Below are 4,905 nucleotides of genomic sequence, written 5' to 3' on the forward strand. Positions count from 1 at the left end.
CTGTTTTAGCAAAGTGGTCAGATGGTAAATTTTATAGGGCCACTGTTGAATATATTTCAGGGGAAAATCAGGCTGCATTTGATACCATTGATCACAACATTTTTCTCCAGAGACTGGGTCATGAAATTGGGATTAAAGGATCCGCCCTTCTATAGTTAAGTTAAGTCAAGTAAGTCAGTTAAGTCATATTTATCTGACAGGTATCAGTTTGTTAACATTAATCATTAATCATTATCATTATCATTAATCAATTAAAGGTCATTAGAAACTTTTATCAGTGCTGTTTCAGTACTATGATGTTCTCTAAATCTAAATTGGAAAGCTTCAGAAAGATCATTCAAGGATTCAAAGATTCAAGGAGCTTTATTGTCATTTCACACATGTAGAACATGAGGTGGAACAAAATTAGTTTCCCTGGTCCCAGTGTAAGCCCAATAATCTACAAAATGCGGAACTAATAAATATAAAACAACACTATATAAATATAAAAACAACCAGAATAAAAGATATAAACAGTGTCAGTGGCAACAGTATTTACAGCGGTATTGTGCAAATGGCAGAGTAGTGCAAAGTTCTGTGCAAGGTGGCTGCATTGTGCAATGTTCCTTGGGTGGTTGTCAGGGAAGGGAGAGAGAGGGTGAGGTGTGTGTGTGTGGGGGTGGGGGGTGGGGATAGCAGTTTCCATTTGCAGCTGTTGGAACACTAAGGTGTTTGCTACAGCGGCTCATACATTTTACTTTTCTGTTCTTTCTTTTTTGAAAGTTCTTTTTAAGTACTCTTAAGTACCTCTTTATATTCTTTGTTATAGTTTTAACTTTAAATTTCTTTGCATTATGGAGAACAAAGTTACTTAACTTTTGGAGACTGTGTCGTGCACCCATGGCTCTAGTGTTTACATTAGGGATCACCGCTGACATAAAGGCACTACTTAAGGAGAAAAAGACCCTTTAAGTCAGGAAACAAGGAGTTGAGAAGGAAGATCAGGGAAGGGAAAGCCTGCTACAGGAAGAAGTTGGAGAAGCAGCTGCAGCAGAATAACATCAGCAGAGTCTGGAAAGGCATAGAACTATCTCAGGCTACAAGAGATTAGGTTAGGTTAGGTTAGATTCCCCCATCGGACAGGCAGGAAAAATTTGGGTGTGGTGGAGTGATTAATGCAAAAAATGCCCCCCATTAGCCGGCTAACCCCCCAATATGCTCCCCGGGCGCTTGATGCTGCCGACTGCTCCTGTGTGTGTTTCACTGCATGTAATTTGCCGGGTGATGCAGAAGACGAATTCAGTGTGTGTATGTAAAAATATATATACTGTCAATAAAGATGATTGTTCTTCTTCTTCTTGATCAGTCACATTTCCTTACCCCTACCCAGCCACCTCTGTGGCAACCCCTGCCCCTGTACTTCCAGCAAACGGCCCCAGCCCCCTCTCCACAACTTTCAGCTCACAACCACCCCTCTTGCTTCATCTGCCATAAACCCATCTCTGACTTCCTCCAGTACATAATTCCCTGTTCCAACATGTCTCTCACCACAGACTAGGTGAGAGCTGAGCTTAGGAGAATAAAGGCAAGGACGGTAGCATGTCAATATGGCATCTGCTCCAGGCTCCTCGAGTTCTGCTCAGATGTTCAGGACATTACAAATACCTTGGTATCCCACAGGCAAATGGAAACCATGGCAGATCCTGAGAAGTCAGCTGAATCATAAGAACAAGGTCCAGGTCATCAGGTTTTTTCAGTTAACCCACTGGCATGATAAGTTGGCCAAAACAGGAGATATAAGCAATTCATATCAAGACAAGGAAGCTCTGTAGCGGCCCACTTGGAGTAACCACGCAAATGCTTCAAACTGGTGCAACTTTATTTCTCTCCTCCGTTTCCACTGACATTCTGACACCGTGAAAACTATAAAATGGGCAAGAAATACAAACGCTATAGTGCCATGTTTCCACAAATAATACACAGAAATCATATTTAAATTTAGCTTAATACAAATAATTTTAGCAACTTATTTTATTAATTTTTATATGAAATTAACCTTTTGCACTGTTACGCATTATAGCTCTTATTTAAACAAAATAATGACAATTTCTTTTCTTTATAGATAAATGAACAACTCTTTTGCAATGAATACAACATACACCATAATCTCCTCCTACCTCCTTCTGCTTCCAAGGGCGCTAAGTTTAAGCTCAGTGTGCTAACAGCCCATCCTCCACACACAACTCGCGGTGAAAGTCCTTACATAAGGCAATAAACGACAATAAAATAACCACTCACACAGGTTTCAACACAAAATATGACAGGTAAATAGTTTGTTTTGTATCCTATTTTTACCAACTCCGAAGCGACGAGATGTCGTTATGCTGAAGCGGGAGCAGAAAGTTTAGCGTCAGCAACAGCAGGAAGTAGCAGAATAAGAGCGGTGCTCTTCAAAATAAAGGCACAAAAAAAATAAAGTGACAGAACTGTATCGGTTGCCATAAACAAATTAGCTGCCATTTACACTCCCACCAAATCCTGTTACAATGAATGAACAATACAAGGGGGCAATGAATGGTACAGGATTTCTTGACTCTAATAAATGCATAACTTTACGTTGAACTATCAGAAGTATACAGGTGAACTGTACTACATCATACACAATAAAGTAGTGTGCATACAGCAATTGTAGTCTGTTCTAATTAATTCTCAAGAAGAAGCACTAATTTTTGGATTGCCTCTCAATAACCGAAGGTTTGGAGGGGGGATCTTGTTTTCTTTGAGGCTTTCGCTCTCCTACTTGCACTTTGACTCGACGGACTAAGCCATCGCTGTCTTGAACAGTCTCCACCACTCGTCCAAGTTGCCAATGATTTCTTGGAAGGTTGTCATCTTTAATAATGACAATATCATTGACTTTGAGATTGCGCTTAGCCCTCTACTGCATGACTTTTTAATTTTTGGGGAAAAAAATCTTTCACCCTATTTTGTGGGAGCTTTGGGGTCCCTAATAATATATCAATCATAAAATTTGACCCCCCCCCCCCCAAACAGATAAAGGTTTGTTGCTTCAAGGCAACATTGTGCGACGAGGGTAGTCAAACACCAAGTTATTCTATAAGTTTTATCAATACACCAAGAATGAACAAATAAACAAACCACAAATAAACAATATAAACATTTCATAGAACATTAAAACAGCAAAATACATCCAATATTTGATCAGGGATCCGTCTTGTTCATTCAGTGTGGAACCTCAGGAAGCAGTTGCGGTCGGGGGTGAAGCAGAGGTGCACATTGCATTTGCGGCACATTGCTTTTGGTGTATCATTGCACCCTGGCACCCTGCATCGTCCCTTGTCCCCAGTCATGATCAGCCAGTGGGCTGTTTGATCCAGGCGGACATCTTGGACTGGAATGGGAGCTGTGCGTCCTTTCTTCCTCTTCGCCTCATATGCGCCAGCAATGGACTGGCTGGGACGACCTCTCTTCTTCTCCATGCTCTTACCACACATGCAGAGGCCCTCTGCAATGTATGACTTGAAGGTATAGAGCCTCATTTGGTCTTTCTGCTCCATGCCAGTGCCTTCACAGTCTCTTCTGTAGAGCAGCCAGGTGGTAACGATGATCATGTCCAGGAAGTGGAACACCAGCCGGTGGTACCATTTCTTTGATCTAATTTTGTTGCGGTAGAGTGCAATCAGTGAGTCAAGCAGGTCCACCCCACCCATGTTCTTGTTATATTCTTGCACCACAGCAGGGCAGGGGACAGTGATGTTTTTCTTCTGCTTGCGATCCCACCTGTAATGATAATAATAGATTATTTATTTATTTACTTGACCTCTCACTGACCCCTGAGCTCATAAGTGTCCCTCAAACCTGATTCAGGGATCCACTCCTCCACTTCCTCATTGTCACTCCCTGATAGCTCACTGTCCTCACTTTCTGAAGGAATGTCCCTAACTGCACATTCCCTTGGCTTCCTTCCGTAAAATGTTCTTACGTCCATGTCCTGTAATTATCAGTAGATTGTAAAGTAAAAAACATTGACTATGATCATATAAATGCACACAAACGCATCTCTACAGACACATATGCTAATGCATTATATTGCCTGAAAAAACTTAAGCTAATTGCACAGTGTTGCCTTGAGGCAACGAATGAAAATGAACAGTTTTACTGTATAAATAAATAAAAAAAAGTAGAACAAACAATCAAACATACTTCTTTACATATTCATGCACATGTAAGGATTTTTTTATATACATTTATTTCAATATAAACATGTAAAATAGAGATCTTTATCTTACCTTCTAATGGAGATGTCTCTCATGTAGTGCCGCGTGCAGAAAGGGGTCCCCATCCTCCCAAATGAAAGTCACATGACCTTCAACTCATCATTTTATTGGACAGAGATGTGTCTGGTAGTATTATTTGAAAGAAAAGTTTTGGTTTTTTTTAAACTGCCAGTGTGAGGCATAAAAATGTGGTTTGTTGCCTCAGGGCAACGCTATGCAGTAGAGGGTTAGGTAAGTGCCATTTCTGTCTTGTGGATATGTTGAGCAGATACTCTTTTTTCCAGCGACCCCAGAACTGTTCGATGAGATACTGAACTCTCCTCCATCTCTTTGTAGCATACAAATCCTCCTTCACAAATACTCCAGGGGGAGGAAGAGCAACCTTCGATTTCATCATGATGAGATGATTCGGTGTTAAAGGTTCCAGCGCCTGAGGGTCATTAATTCCATCTACTGTTAATGGACGGCTGTTAACAATAGCCATGGCTTCATACAACAGTGTTCTAAGAGAGGCGTCGTCGAGTCGACCTGGGCACTGTGTGAAGGTGGCATTCAGCACATTTCTAACGGTTCTGATTTGCCTTTCCCATACACCGCCTGCGTGGCTGGCAGAGGGGGCGTTGAAGAC

The 4,905-nt window shown here is 41.3% G+C and overlaps 1 long non-coding RNA gene across 1 annotated transcript; it reads right to left on the reverse strand.

The window, feature by feature from the left end:
* Positions 1–1,841: 1,841 nt before the first annotated feature.
* LOC124072466 lies at positions 1,842–2,907 on the reverse strand. The gene is made up of 3 exons (XR_006845510.1): positions 2,335–2,907; positions 2,157–2,237; positions 1,842–1,902 (listed from the first exon to the last, which is right to left on the reverse strand). It is a non-coding gene; the product is annotated as an uncharacterized LOC124072466 (long non-coding RNA).
* Between the last annotated feature and the right edge of the window lie 1,998 nt (positions 2,908–4,905).

This window comes from Scatophagus argus, chromosome 15 (assembly GCF_020382885.2).
Source record: "Scatophagus argus isolate fScaArg1 chromosome 15, fScaArg1.pri, whole genome shotgun sequence".
NCBI lineage: Eukaryota > Metazoa > Chordata > Actinopteri > Scatophagidae > Scatophagus > Scatophagus argus.